Below are 20,141 nucleotides of genomic sequence, written 5' to 3'. Positions count from 1 at the left end.
GAAAAAAAACAGTCTCCTTGGTTTTTACAGCATTTAATTCTTATTTTACTATAAACTCAAAAAACAATCAAAAGACTCTATTAAATCACAAGAAGGTCTGAAATTTCACTGTGATAAAGTGAAAATGTAGTGATTTCACGGGCTTCAAAAGTATTATTACAGTGAAATACTGTATATAAATACATAACTGAAATTCTAATTATAACAATAATTGAATGGAAGGTGCAGTTACACCTCTTCCAGACTGCACGGAGATGGTAAGTAAGTCGTTTGCCACACTACAATACCGGTATTTTAATATGACATAATTTACAATATTTCTAACATTTTTATCTCATTAAACAGTTCATATTTTGTTAGCAAGTGACATTATTGAACCTTCTCTCGCAGCATCTGTTCTAATTAAATAGGGCTTGGGCATCATTACTTGGGTAAAAAGGGTTAAAAAAAAAATTTGCCAGAAATTTATTAGAGGAAGAGCCCATCAACTGTGCATTATAAGTATATTTGTTTGATATCTGAAAAACCGAATTTTCCATGAAACTGATCACAGTGATGTTAGTTTATCTGTTTGTGTCTGCTGGTGCATGATAAATGTTGCTGATACGTCAGCTGTACTGCACACAGTCCGTCTTAATGTGCATTACAGTAAAACACATTATGTTAAAGCCCCTGAAATTAAAGCTTAAAGCAGAAAAAACCCTCTGGAGCTTCTAGAAATGTTCATAGATGGGGCCACAAAGGGATATAAAAAATCTCAGGGTGGTGGACCAAAGTCAAAACTAATGACCTAAAATAGGAAAAACTAAAATAATTGTTTAATGCTGCATTTACTGGTAATAAGAAAAGGCAGCTACGCTCACTGATGCTTGGAAAAAAAAGTCCAGGGAACACAAGAAGCATTATTAAAAAAGATGGAGTAAGCATCTGCAGACCTTACATTTCTTACGGATATTAAGTTTACTATTTGACTAACTTGACGTTTGCGTGAATTTCAGTTTTTCCAATTGCAGTTTTCTTGAGCAAACATTTTATGTATCCAATGGTAAAAAGAAAAAGATTAAAATATAAACGAAATACTATTGATATTTCATGTGGACTTTAAATCAGTTTTGTGTTTTTTGCACCAATTAACAAAATTATCATTTGTAAGTTTGGACTCCCTTGTTACAGGGTTTGGATTGGTGCTCAGAACAATGATGTCAGCTCTTAAACTGAACTCTAGAAATGACAATTAATATGTTTTACCCAATCCAGCTATTTCTCAGGAATCTAATCTCATTTTACACCAAATAACAATAAAACTAGGCAATGTAATTAATACGATTTAGGAATTTTGTGTTTGGACCATGTCTTTTTTTTAATATCCCGAATAAATAATTCTGGACTATAATGCTAGGCTTTTTTGTATCATTTATGAAAGTCAAACTTATTTAATTCTCTGTGTAAAACTCCAGTGTAAGATGACATCATTCCAGAATGTACAATCGCAGTTTCATATATAAGACAGAGAAAAGGCAGGAAGTGTCTGAACACATGAGAGTTGCTCCAACTTTCTCCTTTCACCCAAGAGTATCTGTTTTCAACTAAATGATGGATGGTTGAATTTCCATTTAGGAAATGTACTTTAACATCTAATCTTTTTCAGTTATTTTGGTGTAAGTACCAGCCTTGCTGCCAGGTGTTAGTTGATTATCTCTGCCCTGCATCATTAGCAGAAAGCCGCCACAGAAGCTCTGCAATCAGTCACTTGACCACATTAACCCAAACCTCCCCACAGTGGGATATCTGGGATCACAGGAGCTGGTATGGTCTCCAAGGTCGCATGGATGACAGAGAGACTCAAAGCCCCCAGTGTATCTCTGGAGAGTCAGTTTGATGGTAACAGGCAGACAATCGAATTACATAGAGATAATCTCGTTCAAATGCACAGACGTCATTGTCCACTGAGTAACTTCTAAAAAGATACAGAAAGACCCCGATGGTTCCAGTGAGATCAGTAGTATAGCTGCTAATCTTATAATCAAATTTAAAGGACAATTTCCATGAAATTTTTTTTTGTCTTTTTTATTGATATGATGGATTATGAATATATTTTTTAATGAAAACATGAATATTTGTAAAATACACACATGGACAAAACTGTTGGTACTCCTTTTTTAATGAAAGAAAAAAACCCACAGCGGTCACAGATATTATTTAAATCTAAATAAAGAAAAAAGGAATACAAATTCTATGAAAATGAGAAGATAAAAGTCAGACATTGTTTTTCATCCATGCTTAAGAACAATGATAAAAATAAAATAAAGTCATGAAATGGCCTAGACAGAAAATATTAATACCCTGACCTTAATATGTTGATGCAAAACCCTTTGACACAATACAGCAATCAAATAACTGTAAATGTCAATAAGACTGTCAGGGTTGTGTGGAGGTTTTTGAGGACCAAAATGCAGATATAAGTTGGCAGGGATAAGTTTTGCTGATTTTATAAGACCCCAAAGGCAACTGAGGCAAAAATCCAGGAACCAAAAAATCCAGTCGACATAAGGGAAAACTCACATGTAGAGCAAAGAGTCAACAAAGCAACAAAACAACAAGAAACCAGCAATGAGGAACTGCAGAATCGTTGATTATATGGGGAACAGAACAAAGGATGGGCTAATGAGCTGATATGGAGCAGGTCTGAATAGAACTAACTAGAAGGGAGACAAAGGGAAAAGAAACAAGCACAAGGGGGCAGCAGAGAGTACCTCAGGAACACTGCTAGAAAATAACTAAAAAGACACAAAATGACAAAGAAACAAAAAAGAAACTTAGACAAAGGGCAGAACCCTAACAAAGACCTCTTTACCTACCTGCAGGTATTTTGGCCCACTTCTCATAAGCAAACTACTCTAGTTGTCTCAGGAGATGCTAAATGAGATTTAAGTAAGGGCTTGTGTTAAAGGGAAAGGCTATCAGACCATCTCCAAGCAGCTTGCTGTTTGTGACAACAGTTGCAGATATCATCCAGAAATTTTAGACCCATAGGACTGTGGCCAAAATCCCTGGATGTGGCAGCAGGAGGAAACTCGACATAAATCAAAGAAATGGATAATACTAATATTAACAATATAGCCCAGATAAAACTTCAAAAGAGATTAGAGGTGAACTTCAAGCTCAAGGAACATCAGTTTCAGATCGCACCATCCATGGTTGTTTGTAGAAAACTTATAGAGAGCATGACTTGCTAAATCAATAAATAATGCTCTATATGTCCAAACATTCAATATGATTTTCATGCACTGTTGGTTAGCAATTGTGCCATACTCTTTCTACACGGGTAATGAATTTAACAGTACTCCAGTAGCTTTATCATCTAAATTTGCTTTATTAAATTATAGAAAAAGTCTAGCACAGATTTATTGTTGTAACTATTTACATAGCTACCACATATGTCAACCAGTTGCACAGCATTTTCTAGCATTTTAGGTTGAAAACAGCTAAAAAAAAAAAAAAAAGAAAAAACAGTTTTTAATGACAGTTCAGTTTTTAATGACCATGATTACTGTATCCACTATATTGAAAAATATCCTTTTCATACTGTGTTGCTCTATGAAAAAAATTCCTCTAATTAATTGAAGAGTAAAGTGAGGAGGAATTGAACTTTACAAAAACAATAAGACAAAATAAAATGAATTCAGTTGTTATATTTAATATTTCCACACTGTATAAATATACATTTATGAATTTTATATCAATCTTGGTCTTATTTTATTTATTTATTCTTTTAAGTTAAAAAGTTAAAAAATGAATAAATAAATAAAATGAAAAGAAAAAATAAAACATAAAAAAAAGGAAAAAAAAAAATCAATCTTGGTCTTAGACTCCGCCTTTTAATCCCGCCCACGCACAACTCTGTTCCATATGCTGTGACGTCACAACCCGGCCACGCCCTCCATATGCTGTGACGTCACAAAGGGCGGTACTTCCATTGCCTATCTAAGTGAAGTAAGTGGAATTGTTCTCATTCAGACCAGCCTTGGACATTCTGAGGTCAAGTCGCAGTTTTTTTCTTCTTGGAAAATAGTAAGATATCTGTATTTAAGGATGGAGGATAAACTTTACACCGATCTGGCATGCATACGCCCTGGGAAACAAGACAAGGTAAACGCTCTGTTCTCTGTCTTGGTTTTCAGAAACATGATAAACTGCCCCAAAAGAGTTCATAATGAAATCCCTCAAAGCTCTTTTGAGAAAATGAGAAATCATCTCTCCAATCTGATAATGTGTACAAAAGAGCCTTGTGTGGATATGATTCTAAAAGTTAATCTATCAGACATAGTAACTGCAGTTTCTCAGGACTTGTATAAAATATTTGGCTCAACTAAACACTTGCTTCAGGCCGCCATGGCGCAGAACAACACTTTTGATTCCTCTCTTATCAAAAGTCTGGAAAAAGACCTGGGACTCAAAAGCACAAAACAAGTGAATGTGTTCGATTTTATCAACCCAATGAAGGAGCCTCCGAACCCCAACGCTGTTTTTCTGGCTCTACTAATTAGAAATATGAGAAACAGCTCCAAGACAGCGGGCAAGTCCCTCCCATCAGGTGCTCTTCAAACCATAGTAGAACGTCTGTACCAGCTAATAACTTTCTGCCGCGATAAAACCAAATCTCACCCTCAGCCGCAGATCCAACGGCTGGAATTGGTTGTCAAAAGGATTTCCAAGGACATCTTTAATGAATATGGGAGTATTGTAAAATTTATGAACGCAGGCCTGAATTTAAACACATCATTTGATGTTTTATTACTGGATTATCTTAAAACCAGCTTAAAAATCAAAGAACCCCAAAAAAACAGGATAGTCTCTGCCATCGACAGCGCCTTGGAAAGAATCTCCAGAGATTTCCTTAACCTGAGTGCTCGGTGTCAGTGGGACCTCCTCCCAACCGTGGTTCAGAGAGAAAACACCACATTTGGGAACAACCAGGAATTTAGTAACAAGACTTAAACTGCTCGCCTTGTCTCACCTCCTCTCCCCTCTCCTCTCCCCCATCCCCTCCCCTCCAATGGGTTTTCTCCAGGTACGCTGGGTTTCCCGCATAGTCAAAAACCAATTTTTCCAATATTTTCATTTTACTTCATGTGCTGAATATGTATTTCTTCTTCTCTCTCTGCTTGTTTTTTACGGAGCCCGGGAGAGCTCACTTTAAGTGATATTTGTTTTCAAGTCGTGATAATTTGTGAGCACGTTTCCTTAAATTGAGCCCTCGAATTAATAAAACGTGAGCACGTTTTCATTTAATTGAGCACTCGAATTAATAAAACGTGAGCACGTTTTCTTTTAATTGAGTCCTCGAATTAATAAAACGTGAGCACGTTTTCATTTAATTGAGCACTCGAATTAATAAAACGTGAGCACGTTTTCTTTTAATTGAGTCCTCGAATTAATAAAACGTGAACACGTTTTCTTTTAATTGAGCCCTCGAATTAATAAAACGTGAGCACGTTGTAGGTCTAAATCATTTAGTCATTTCCGACATGCTCTCACCGCTGCTCTCACAGCTGCTGCCTGTCGCAACTTCGTGTTACTCAAGCTGTTGAGATTCGGCTATTGTCTGTAACATTACAGTTCAACATTGGTAAGTGATACCGTGGTTAATTAAAGCCTTTTTAGTTTTCACCGGTAGGTGATGACTATAGCGAACTTCTACTCTTTGTTGCAGGGTCACCTGCGGTGTCCCGCCAGCTATGGAACCAACTGCTGATAGCCTGAGGGACTTCTTGAAAGATAGAGGTGTCAGCGAAGAGTTTATTCCGAAACTCGAAAAACGAAAAGGTAGGTAGGCTATGTGATGTGGGCTGCAAGAAACCAACTTCGAAGGCCGTGAAGGAGCTTCTCCAGTTCCCAGATGTGATGACCGCAACACAGCATGCAGTTACTCGCCATCTGAAACGTTACATTGTGGAAGCTGACCATCAAACTTTACAAAACTTCCTGAGGTTTTGCACTGGCTCAAATTTGGTTGGGCATTCCATTAAGGTTGAGTTCACTGAAACATCTGATTTTCAGCGCAGGCCTCAGGCTCACACATATGGGTGCATTCTTAAATTGCCAGTTGGTTACTACAATTACCCAGACGTCAGAAATGATTTTAATAGTGTGCTGACTAGTTCTGTCTGGGTAATGGATATAGTGTAGATTGTCTCATCAGCTACATAATGTCAGTTTGCAGTTCTCAATAGTTTGGTTAGCTTTATGAAAAACTGCCATGTCTCAAAAAAGGTGACAATTTGGTAAGCTGTTCTGATACTAAATAACTCAGGTTATTTATTTGTTAAATAATAATAAGTAAACTGAATATGTGTAAAACATTTTATTTTTGAATGACACATTTTGTAAACATTCCTGGATAAAACAGGTGTCAACTTTCTTTTTAAGTTCTTGCACAAGTGTTTAAAACAAGCAGTTGTGAATAACGCATTTACAGGTTTTAGTGTAGCAAAGAAACAACAAATCTTGTTTTATTATGTCTAAAAATATATATTTTTTCTGAACCATGTTCAATGTTTTACATATGGGCAGATGTTTTTTCGATTAAGAGCAAACATTTTTAACAGGGGTCTTTAAATATATAATATGCCCTGTATTCCTTGTCATGATGAGGAACTGTTACTTGTTCAACTGAAAAGCAGTGCCATTTAAAAAATAAATGTTGTTTTTGCAGAAGTCATCTTATGTGTACTGTCACATGATTGTCAGGAGGCCAAGCAGTCTTGGAGGTGGGACCCAAACTGGTTGAAAGAAGAACATGCTTTGTAGAGTTTTCAGTAGTGATGGGCTATCTGAAGCCAGGCTTCGAGGCTTGTACCGAGTAATAAGGGGGCGTGTCAATGAAGCCCCGCTTCGAGGCCTGTGTTGTCTTGTTGAAAACCACGTGACTGGCAACAAACGAGGCCTCGCATTGCATTGGTCACGTGACTGCTTCATTTTGCGTGTCGGTTTTCAAAATAAAAGCGCGATGAATCCTGTTTATCGTGGGTTGTAGTAGGTGGTTTAGTATCAGCAGAACTGTTTTCATCAGCAGTGGTTGAAATGGAGCTGTCAAAAAAGAGAAAAACCTCTCATATGTGGGAGTATTATGAGATGACAGATCACAATCACAACCTGAAACAGTGAAAAAAGTCCTATTCCTAAATAAAAACAATTAAACCTAAAATCCAGAAATTTCTATATTTTCTTTTGTTTAATCAGGAGATGCATCAGAATCACACATCAAAACCAGACTAAAAGCCATTAGAAGAGGCAAACTCTATGTGTAACTTAATATTAAGAATCAGAACTAGAACTCCTAGGAAGAGATGATTTTAAACAAATTCTGTCTTTAAGGAAGCAAGTTTCAAGCTCAAAGTATACAGAGTCTGCAGCAACAGTCACTCAGTTCTCAATACATTAAAGTAACACATATCTTCATTGTCTAATAAGTCCATGACATAAAAGAAAACCACTGATGGTCAAGGATTAGATTGGCTACAAATCATTTTAATCATTAAAACATGATAATTAAATAGGATTCTCCTCTTACTAAACATGAGTTTGATGAAAACTTTGTGACAATATTGCATTTCCTAATATTTGGAAGTATGATCCAACTGAGTAACAAGGCTGTTACAGTTTCACCAGCAGATGTCACTAGTGAGAGATGAATGAAGCATCGAGTAATGAACTTTTTTCAACACTTTGCGTTGGAAAGCTTCATTGCTTCATGAGGCTTCACTTGCCCATCACTAGTTTTCAGCAGACAAAATTTAAATTTCTTCTTGTGCAGGACATCAACCAAACCACACCAACCAAGAACAATGGCAGACATGTTTCTTAAATAGAGGAGGAACTAAATTGGAAGAAACCATTTTTAAAAAGACTGTTCAGCTTCACAATAAGAAGAAAAGGAAATTTTGGTTTAAACAAACAACTACTTAAGAAATACTTATACCAATAAATACAGAAACAAATATATTAATTCAATCCAAACAAATACTCAAACTCAATAAAGAAAATACCATACATCAGATCAACCTCCCCTCTCTTCAATTATCTAATGGTACAGTCCTGTACACACCTGCTTGGAGAGTGAAACAGCAGAGGTGAGTATTTCAAAATATTTTAAATCTTTAATGTCCCTTTTATAAATAAACAAATATATATATATATAAATTTTAAAGTGAAATCAATTTACCTTTTTACAAAAATATAAACAAGATGTGGCCAACCAAAGAACCAAAACTCAAACAAATATAAACCAATGTAGAAAACCAGATCCTGCGTTTAGCTGCTACCATGGCCAATATACAATTAACAATGGCTCATTGTTACAGTACTGTGCGTTTTTTTACTGTATTTAAGCTGGGGGATACATCATGTGTTCAAAATAAATAGATTTTTGTGTTGTGTTTTCTGATTTGCCGTTGTGTTTTCTCTTTTTGTGTTGTGTTTTCTGATTTGCCGTTGTGTTTTCTCTTTTTGTGTTGTATTTTGCACCTCAGGGCCACCGTAGAAGAGTAATAACTGATGTCGCAGAGTGAAGTATTGCAACAGTTATATCCAGCTGGTATAAACCAACTGTCTGATGGTCCTGCTGCCCAGGTGGATAATTTTTATGTGCAGCGTCTTTAGTTATTTACTGAATCTGCATCTTTTGACATGACACTCTACAAGGTCCATCAGACATCAAAACTGCATGGTTAGTCCTACTCTGTCATTATTATCTCCAAACAGAACCAATGTCTCCAGTTCTTCCTGTTCAACACAGATGAGTTCATAGGATTTAATTTTTTTATTAGGATTTTTTATGCTGTTATATGAGCAGCAGGCAGGAAATGTTATTACCACAATGAGCGAGTGGGTCCAGTCCCAGTTGTGAGCAGTCTAACGGTAAACTGCCAAAAGAGGCTTCTTGTATGATTCAGTCATTATGTTGAGCTATAAAGCATTACCTTTTGATATTTTTTTGCTCTACATTGTGTCATTTAAATGTCAATCTTTTTCATTTACTTTTTTTGAAGTTTTGAAGAATTTTGATCATGAATTATAGCCACTGATCATTATAGCAGAAGGAAATGACCTCTATAGATCGAAACAATTTACCTGGCTTTGCTTCTGCTGGACTCCTTTAACTCTTAGACACCCCTTTCTGACCATGTTAAGATCTAATCAAGAGCGGAAAGAATTGATTTAAAGGAGCTGCAAATCTTTGGAGACAGGCCAGCGTTCCTATTAAAATGACCTCCTATCGTCAAATGAGATCAATTTTACAGTTTTCTTTCCATAACAGGCCTGTTTGGTCAGAAATGTACTTAGAAGTCGAGTCATTGCTTTATATATGCACAGGCTTTTTTATGTATCCAGTATGTAGGGAATGTAGAGTTCAGCCAGATTGAATTGACTCTGTTCCCATTTTTATGTCACCCTTTCTCAGGAACACCATTCAAAGGGATGCAATTTGTTTCATTTCAGCACCAGCAAAGTATGACAGATCTTATTACAGTTCCCCGTCTGTCAACCTCTCAGTTAACAACCTTTGACATGCAATTTTATATGCATGGTCTTTAAACGTTTAGTCCTTTGATAAATAAAGATGGGAAAAAAGCTGACAAGTTCCTTGAGCATGGATGTTGAGAGAAGGCCACCTCTAAATCAAACCTCTGAGGAGTAGGTCAACACCAATCGATTCACTCTGGCTTTGAGGGTGTGAACCACATGAGAACCCCAGCATGTGATGTAAAAAATGGCACCACAGAGTATATACAGTGGGGTCATATTAAGTCTTCTTCCATCTGCAGGTGTTACACAAAAACATCTATCTTCCTTAGTCTTGCTTTATGACATGCTGGGACTCTGAGGTCGGGAGTGGTCTCACCTTCCTGTCTGCCACCACAGAGCAGAATTTATAAATGAATGGCTAATCTGTCCTTTCAGGAGACTATTCATTACAGACTGCTCAGTCTAACGGAACAGACATTGGCTGCTGAGATAGGCTTTCCTCCGGCCAACTAATGCATTGCTTTACTCTCCCCTCTAATCTTTATTATCTTTGGCTTGTTTAATTCGAGAAAAAAATGCAACAATCAGGATCTGTTTAATTTATTCACCTCCAGCATCTAGCACCACAAAGCCTATTGAAAATATTACTCAAAAAAAGCAAAGATTTTAACAGTGGATGGTTTGAAAAGTGTTCTTAATAGAACAACCTATCTCTGAAATCACAGATGAGAATATCTTGTGGCCCTTAGCAGGTTTCACACATCAAGAGAGAGACTGAGTGTTTTTTTCCCCCTTTGCTATAGCTCAAACACAATTGGATGGAATAGAAACTGACAAAATAAAATTTTAAAATTCTTTGACTGATTAATCAATTTGACTAGAAATAGGTATAGATTTTTATTAGCCTGTATAATTCTTATTAGCATGAATAATTCTTAAACTATTCCATGCTTGCTTGGGTTGAATGTTTACTGTTCTTTTAAAGCTTAGTCTCCAATGGGTTTTCATCATATTTGTCCATCTTCAGGTTGACTCTGCTAGACTAACTGTCCCTGGTGAAGAGAAACACCCCACAGCATAATGCTATCAACTCCATGTTTTGTTGTAAAATTAGGTTTTATTTCCCAAAGAAACAAGAATCCAAACAATAATTACAGGGCCCTTCAAAGAGATCAAATTAAGAGACTAACTCAGGAAAAAAATATCCAAGTTAAACATAACAAAACCTATAATTAACTGTGCAAACATAACTGACCTGACACATAGGAAATAAACTGGTTAATCAGACCAGACTGACACACTGAGGAAGAGGTAGGGAGAACATCTACACAAGTTTAACAAAAATAACTAAACAGAAAGCTTAAGGATTAAAGTTAAATTACTAATAACTAAACAAAAATTAACAAAAAAAAAAAAAAAATGAGCACATAACAAAAGCAAAAGAGAGATTATGTTGCATATATATTAAAGGAGTCATAGAATGATTATATGGGGTATTTCGTTCTGGTCCTTAAGGTCTCTGAATAGGGTGTGTGACATTGGTTGGGCTGAAAATAGCATATTTGCTGTTCTATGAGCCTTAATGCAAGCCTGGTTAAGAGCCCCAGAATGAAACGACAGGTTTTCTTCCTTTTCTGGTATGCTCAGGAATATTTAGATGAGCTGTGCACTGATTGGTTGGTTTACAGCGAGCGAAGCTGCTGAGTTAAGATGCACCATAGCAACAAGCACTCACTCGCTGAAACTTTGAAATTGTCGATATGGTAGGGTGACCTGATGTCCGCCTAAAAAAATGTCCAGGGGGAATTTCGAAATCGTCCGAGATAAATTCGGTTTTGCATTCTGTGACCCCTTTAAAATGTGAACTCCATGGTCTTCCCCCAAAGTGGAACTCCACATGGTACCACCCAGTCCATAAGTATGCCAGCCAGAGTCCTTTGCCCTCTCCCAGTTGAAGGAACTCTCCACACCACCAGAAAAGGAAGCAAAAACAATGTAAAGTATTTGACAAAATGAAATATGCAAAAGTTAACTTTGGAACTAATGTCTTTTAATGTTGTCAAAATAAAAATAAACAAACCAATATATTTTTGCTGCCATGTGTTAAAACTTAAAGTAAAAAAGTGGTTGTGTGCGGGATTACCGACCATGCAACTTTTCAGTTTAGATGGGAGGCCATGTTTTAGTAGGACTGCAGACCATTCACTCCCCATTTATGGATGATGGATTGAAAACTTCTTAGCGAGAAATTTAATCACAGAATATTTTTTATAAGACTTACTGTACTGTACGCTTCTCCAAAACATTATCCCTGAGCTGGCTAATTCCAAAAAAGTTTAATAACAATCCACTGGACTATGTTTCAGTGCAGTGGGTTTTTTTATTATTTTTTTGGAATTTCTATGACTTGTATGACTGAGAATCTTCACCAGCAGACCTTTCTAATGAGATATTTTGTCTTCATGATGCTCTTTGTTCACTTATGTCTCTAAAGCAAAAGCTAGTCAGTATCATTTTTTCCATATTAGAGTCCCGTTAGTAAATGGGTGTATTTTGCACTAAATTTAATATCTAGGTATGGGACATCAAACAGCAGAAATTGTAATTTATTTTAGCAGCAATACACAGTACAGTAAGCCTTGTGAATAAATAATTGATGCAGAGTAGAAATGCAGAACAGGGAAAGTTCAGCAAGTCAGCAAGTGCAATGACTGGCACTCCCAGAGCCATGAAAGAGCTTCCACTGCAAAGATATTAGTAAACTTTAAAGTCAAATTATGCATCAACAGCACGAGGCCTCGGTCCAAACTGTGACTTAGCTCTTGGTGAAATTGCCTGTTATTTATTACTTACTGAGAAGCAATACTTCAAAGTAAAAATACCAATTTATAAATACGGTGAGGTTGTGTAATAAATGACACCTAAACTTTGAGGCTGTTTACATTCATGCAGACTGTCTTAAGTTTTCCATGTGTTTATTAGTGAGAATACGTACTCTGAAGTCTTTAACGTTAATCTCCATGCTAAAGTGTAATGCTTGGCAGGTAATTTCATTCCTTAAATTAATCCAGTGTTTTTAAGTCACAACCTTTTTATTGCAAATTGAGCTGACAAAGGGTATAAAAGATCAGTATAAAAGTTTCAGAAAGTAATTCATCAAGTTATTTATCTAGAGCAATTCAAGGTCACAGCTTTCTGTTGTTATCAAAGATCTATAAACCAAAGACTATTCTGGTAAGATCTAGTGACAAAACTGAGGCCAAGAAAACAACCAATTAGAAAAGTCTTCCATTTGGAATAATATGATTGCTGATACAGTGCTGTGAAGAAGCAGTTAAAGAACTTAAAGTTGTTTTAGTTTGTTTTTGTCACATTTAATTCTTTCAGACCATAAAATGTATCAAAATATCAGACCAAGATGACGTGCAAATAGAGAAAACTGATTTTATTATCTAAGGAAAACTAACTAAATAAAAAAATAAAAGTGGAAGTTCCTCCATTGGCAATAAAAACAAGTATCTGGAAATATTGCAACACAATATGGGGAAAGTCGGCCTACACTAATTTGCAGCATTATTATCAGCCACACTTTAGATTTAGATTCATGCATACTTTCTTAATTGCATTAAAGCTCCAACTTTTGACTGAGTGTCTCATTTTTGAACCATTCAGAGAAGGACTTAATGACTTCCTTAGAATTGTCCTTCTTATCTTAAACCCACATGAGCTTGAGGGTAAAGTAATAAACTGATGCCCAGATGTTTCATAGTCAGGTATAGAAAACCATTCAGGTGTTGAAACAGCAAAGAATCCCCAGATCATCACATTTCTACCAGCATGGTAACTTGTTAGTAATACCTTCCTTTTCTGAATTGTATTTTTTTGTCCAAGCATACAGTAATAACATACACACACCTTCTGAACATTTCAGATGTTATGTTCAAGTTAAATATTTTACAAAATTTTTTGAGGTTTAACTTTTTATTTTTCTTGAATAAGTGAGATAAGAACTTTTCTTTTCTCAGCTTTATTTTAGATCTGGGGTCTTCCTTGAATGCCACTTTTGCCCTATCTTAGACCTTCTGAATGAATATTTCAATAACTCTTACTGTAATGTTTTGAAGTCTCTTTCTAGACTGATTGGTGTAATTTTTTTATCTCATCCATTCTGGTATGTTACTATTTTCTAATCTTGCAAACATGTCACTGTTTTCCAAAAAGAGGGCAGGAATTTTCTTTGCAGCCTGCTTGTATTGACAGAAGTCTGTACTTTTTGGTTTAAATCAGAGGCTTTTTGCTCAGAGAGCTAAACACTGCACCATCTCTCAGTGGGTAAACATTTTGTTAGTCTGATTCCTTGGTTTAATAGACTGCCGTGTCAGAAGGGGGTAGATTTCGGTTATTGACACAACAATTTGTTGTGCTTGTGAATTATAGAGAAAAGACCAGGTCAGAAGGCTGAACCTGAAACATGTTTTTATGTGTGGAAAACAGCACTCCTATTAATATGATGTATTTATTTTTGTGTTTGAGATCATAATTTCATTGTAAGTGTAAAAATGAAATTCTTCACCTGTCCTTTATATTAAATAAGTTAAATATAAAGCCAAAGGGAGATCACAAAGACCATTTACACCTCAGTCTTTCCAAATTCACACTCAAACAGATAAGTTTGAGATCTCATTTCAAACTCGTCTCAAACAAATCTTACCTGGAATATAAAGATGAGCTGATTCTCATGCAGGTGATGGGATGGTTAGAGATCAATTTCTTCACATGAGCCTGAGACCCTGGTTCAGAAGCCAAGCACTTCAGGTAATGAACTGCCTGTTTGATATATATCCCTAGTAGGGCCTTATTGCAGTGGTGCAACATGGTACTGCAACAGCAGCAATTCTTTGATTAGCAATGTCTCTTCCATCCTGGTGTACAGAAAAAATGTTGCACACACAGATACTGTCTCCATTCCTCCATTATTTGGTCCCTGCCGATGTTCAGAGACCTCATAACTGATGACAACACTGGTGGGAGGAATTAAATCATTGATATCATCCAGACAAGAGACACATAATTATGTTTTAATATATATGTTTTTAATGACAAACAATTTCTACTGACTTGCTTATTATAACTCTTTTATATTTGATTTTTAACCAGTGGATTTCAAGATTTAACAGGTTCCCTTCTTTTCTACTAAAACAACACTTATACCTTAATCTCATTAAATCAATCACTGAGTCATATTTGATTTAATTGTTGTGCTCACATACTGTGATACAATGAATAGCTTTGCTGAGTATCATGACTATTTCACAGTAAGTCATTATACTTCCCTGTGTATTGTCATCGCTAATGTAATCAAGTAGGCAGCCATTTATGAAATGAATAGCCGTTTGGCTGCTTAAGGAGTCTTGTTTCATTTCTATCCATTGCAATCTTCTGCACATTCAAACCAATAAACAAAGCCCAGTTTTACTTCTCCTTGTTTACTTCAACCTGATGAGAATAACAGAGCCCATACCAGATCACCCCCGTATTGATCTGCTTGCAACGATGCAGAGCCGAGGTCATTGGCGTTCAAATTTATAACCGAAGGAGAGTCCCAGAGCCTACTCTTCATGTCTGATACAGGTCCTTTTTACTGGTCCGTATAATGACGCTTTAAGCAGGTTGGAGACTGTAAATCTGCTATGCTAAGATTGCATTTCTGCAGGTCTAACTGGACCTCGCTCCACTAAATCTTAAGTTGCAGAAGCAGGGGAAATATTTATTGTGCCCCTTCGGTGCAGTCTGGGGTCACCAAGACTGTCAGTTTTTGTTGACTGCTTGGAGTAGAATGAGGAAAACTGTGACATGCAGCTATCTGCAAAATCTCACTAAATCTGAAAAAAAAATAACATGTAAATGAAATGCAAGACACCAAAAATAAAATAAATGAGGAAATAACCTTTCCCTGCGTGACAGGAGTATCTAAATAATAAGAAAGGCATTAGAGAGGTAATAAATATGAATCTTTAATTTTTTTTTTAAGTATATTCCTTTGTAGAAGTCATGTTTGATCTCAGGTAAATTATAATAAGAATAAAAGTGTTTTGGCAATAAATCATATCTACATTTTTAATGGTTATAAGCCTGTATTATAAATCAGGATCAGCTTAATGAAAAAGAGGGACTGTCCTCAGATCTGTGATGAAAAAGTTGGTTGAGAATTCAGGCTTAAATACATCTCTAACCTTCATATCCGTCTGACTTTAATTTAGGTGTCAATCTGACCTTAGAAATTGTAATAATTATTTTACTTTTTGGTTACTTTATTTTAAATTCTTGTATTTTATTATTTGTTTTTTTATTAGCCTTCCACGGGTGATATGTTTCTGGTCTGTTTATTCTGCGTCCCCATCCAGCTCCTCTCAGTTGCACCACTTCCTTCTCACCTACATCTGTTATTTGTCAGAATAATTATTCAACTGTTTCCACTCCACTGATTACAGCAGGCCCATATATCTCATCAGTTGGGTCCTCAGTGGGATTTCTGTTAACTTGCTAATCTTTCTCCTGTAAGGACTCCTTCCCCTCTCCTGCCTATATGCTGGATAATGTTACCTTTTTGTTCTTTATTTCTCTACACTGTACCACTGCACATTATTTTGGAAATAAGTGGAAAAACATGGAAGCGTAATGTCATAGTGCCAATGGAAAAGAAGAAGATGGCTGATCATAATAGAGCTTCCAAAAGTATTTGTAGCCCTTTCATTTTTACTGCTACAATCATATGCTAATCCTTAAAAAGTTTGGGAAAACATATATAAATTGCTTCTCTTTTACTTTACAACCACACACTGCTTTGTGTTGGTAAATGACAAATAATCCTAAAAAAATATTTAAAAAAATGAAATTGTTTTTTTATAATGCAAAATATAAAGTGGTTCCAGTAGTAAGAACACAAACAGGTTTGTGTAAATCTGGAAAATAGAACAGAAGAAGAAAAGTATCTCAGCAGAACTTACCTGATGCCCCGTCCAGGTGATGCTCATTTTAAGTGTGTATAATAAGCTTCTTTATCAGTTAGGAGGGAAATCACAAAAACTGAGTACATTATTCCTCTGTAACTGCCCAAAACAACTTTATAGTACATTATTGTTGTTTATTTTATTTTTTTTTTATCTCTGCCACTTATTCTGTTATTTTTATACACTTTTTTAGGTCCACGTTTGTGTGACCACTTTTACTGCAATGCTTTTGCTTCTATAACATCCCAAGTTCCCCATCATGGGACAATAAAGAGATTTTCTATTCTATTCATTTGAAAGCACCAGAGAGATTTGAGTAATTTGAAGTCTCCATCCTGCTGCATCTCCTTCATGATATCCCTATGTGGATAAACAGCTACAAAGTGGTGTGTTTGAGCATGCAGGCCAAAGCAGTCATCACCACCCTAAACACACATGCATGGAAATAAACAACAAGCTGAGACCCTGTTTTTGAATTAATATTTTGGAATCTACTGACAGTGTTGTGCATGAACTACGTTCTCTGAATGTGTTCATATTTTTAGTGAACTGAACGGATCCGTTTTGAAGTAATGAACATGAACAAGAACGTGAATCACTCTGAGAAGAATGAGCCACACACACAGCCCACACAGCCCACATTTACTGGATAATGTCAGCACAGCATAATCTTACAGCACTTCTTAAGACAAACAGCATGACACACCAGCATGTCTACTAGTACTATGTGCGATTCAGACTCATCTAATGGTGCAGAGCACTTGGCAGAGTTTTATGAACTAACATTATTGTGTTTCTTCCTTCACTTTGGTCATAGACATCTGGGTCAGCAGTGGTTGGACACAAAGGATCTAGGAATTTTAGCCCATTTCATATGGTTCTTTCAATAAGGCTTCAGTCCATTTCAAAATTCCAAAAATCATCAATGACCTTAACTTCAACAATCCTGTTTCCTTCCACCAAGCTTTCTGTTGATGTACTTGGAAGTTGGAATCATCCAGCTTTATCAGTACCTACTTTTTGTGGCCTTGTTAAGGATGACAATCACTGTCTGTTGGACATCTGTCAAATCAACAATCTTCCACTTGAATGTGCTGGCCATAGCACAATATTAGACTAGCCTAGAATAGATAATGTGCTAATCTCGTGATCTAATATGTATCTTATTTTATGGCTTTCCATAATGTCCCTCTAAACCACTTTTATTATTATTCTAAATATCCATCCATCCATTTTCTGACATGTTAAAGCTACAGTGTGTAATAATTACAGGGATATACAGTCAGAAATGTAACATATTATACATAACTATGTTATTTATCATCATCTACGAGCTCAGCCTCTTAACCTTAATATTTGCGTTGCCTTAGAATTCGTTATTTATAATTACATAGGAGCGGGTCTCGCAGCCATGGAGGCAGACATCTTTGCGCTACGGCAGCGCAGAGCCAACAAACTAGCGATTGCGAGATCGCCCATTACGCTTGAAAGTAACTACGGCAAGTTGAGAGAGATGAACTGAGACGGTACTGAAATCTATACCCTACACAGACTAATGAAATACTATCTGTAAAATTATCTATGTAAACAAACCTCATCACTTGATAAGGTAGGTGATGCGGACGTCGTGGAAGACATTTTGTCCCGTAACGCTCGCCGTACTGTTGGGGGGGAGAAGCGGTGGGGGGGAGATGTTCATGTTGCTGCGGTCTGCAGTCTGGACGTTTGATGTCCCTAAAAATATTACACACTGTAGCTTTAATCCCAAGTGGGGTGGTTAGAGGTCCTGGTGCCTATCTCCAGCTGTCTACAGGCGGGGTATATCCTGGACATGTTGCCAGTCCATCGCAGGGCAGCACAGAGACAAACAAGCATTCACACACACACTCACACCTAAGGAGAATTTAGAGAAGCCAATTAACCTAACAGTCATGTTTTTGGACTGTGGGAGGAAGCCGGAGTACCCGGAGAGAACCCACACATGCTCAGGGACAATGCCGTAAATATCGGTTAGCAGAGACTGCAGTTGCATTTGCCCTGACCGCTTAGGGGCCCCGTCAACTGACAACTGGTAGGCCGCCTTTGTGATTGTGAAAAATTCCTCTTTAAACCCGCCTGATTGTAAAATGAACCTTTTTTTCATGATAGGACTCGTGCGCGCCTTGTTGTGAGAGAGGGGAGGATGAGAATGGCTGATGTATAGTGAGATTCCGTCTGTCAGTTGGGTAGGTGGGTGTTTCTGCTGGTGGTTGTTAACATACAGCACACACAGAGAGATAGAGAGTGAGGATGACTCCAGCAGCAAAACAACGTTTTCCAGATGGAAATACCGGTGTTACGTCGAGCTGCGTTTCCCCATCACATACGGTTTCCTCTGCATCTCCGCACAGCGCAGGCGGCACGATTTACCGCGCAAGCAACAGTAAACACGCATGCTCACTAAAGGCGCGCAACAGTCGCCCTGTGCTCGTGCAACAGGAGAACTATGGAGAGTTGGAGGACCGCTGGCTATGATGGCGATTTTTTGTTGAATTTGGCTAAGTCCCTACTCCCGTTCTAATGACTTCAGTCTTGACTTCAGACTCTCCTCCTGTAGATTCGATCCATGTAGTAAAATGCTAACCAACATGCTTCACACACGGCTTTGCCGAGAGAGGGCCGCTGTGGACGGGCTGCCGTTAGCTTCGGAGCTCCGCTGGTTGCCGCGGTCCTCTCAAGTTCGGAACATTTTCTTTTAAATTACGCATTAAATCTGTGAATGGGCCATATGGAGATGCTTAAAAGTGTAATGTTCTCGCCTCAAATAATCTTAAAACGTACTTTTATTGAACAACAGCAACAGAAAAGAGAACATTTAACTTAGTACTCAGAGCTCTGTGAGTTAAGAAGATGGACCGCCAACCAATGAGCAGAAGTTGACTCTCTAGGACACACCCCATCCTCATTTGCATAATGAGGCAGAAATGCATACAGAAATGTAATAAGGGCAGACAGAAATAAATAGCGGGGAAGAAATAACTAAGGTAAAAAATATAAAGGAAGAATAAAACAGACAAAGATAATACAATATGCACATAAATAAATACTTAAAAATGTAAGTAATTAAAAAATAAAGTTGAAGATTATAAAGGACTAAAAAATGAATAAGGTAAATATTACAAAGGCAAATAAATAAAGAAGCTAATTTAAAGAGTTATATACATTTATGTTACACTGTATAATTGAATTTCTACTTACATTTATTTGTTTAGTGTATTTTTGTTGGCAATTAATTGTATGCTTATAAATTTATTGAGCATTCATTTATTTCTGTATTTATTTTTAAATATGGCGGAGTTGGTCCTCCATACAGTGCTACCCACAACACTTATAATTATCATTATTGTTATTGAACAAATAAACTAAAATACACAAATATTCTATTTTATTCTAATTGATTAAGATATACCTGTAGATCAGTAAAAATATTTTTATGGTAATGGTTTGTAATTGTCTTTAAAAGAACATTTATGATTATTAAAAGGGAAAAAACAAATGCATTAACTGTTTATCCAACACGGCCTGTTCAGAAAAGCTGCTTTGTTGGTGCAAACTTGCACAGGA

The sequence above is a fragment of the Cyprinodon tularosa genome, unplaced genomic scaffold (assembly GCF_016077235.1).
Source record: "Cyprinodon tularosa strain WSP-4 unplaced genomic scaffold, ASM1607723v1 ctg602, whole genome shotgun sequence".
NCBI lineage: Eukaryota > Metazoa > Chordata > Actinopteri > Cyprinodontiformes > Cyprinodontidae > Cyprinodon > Cyprinodon tularosa.
The sequence above is the reverse complement of the archived record's forward strand: the minus strand, read 5'-3'. Positions refer to the sequence as shown.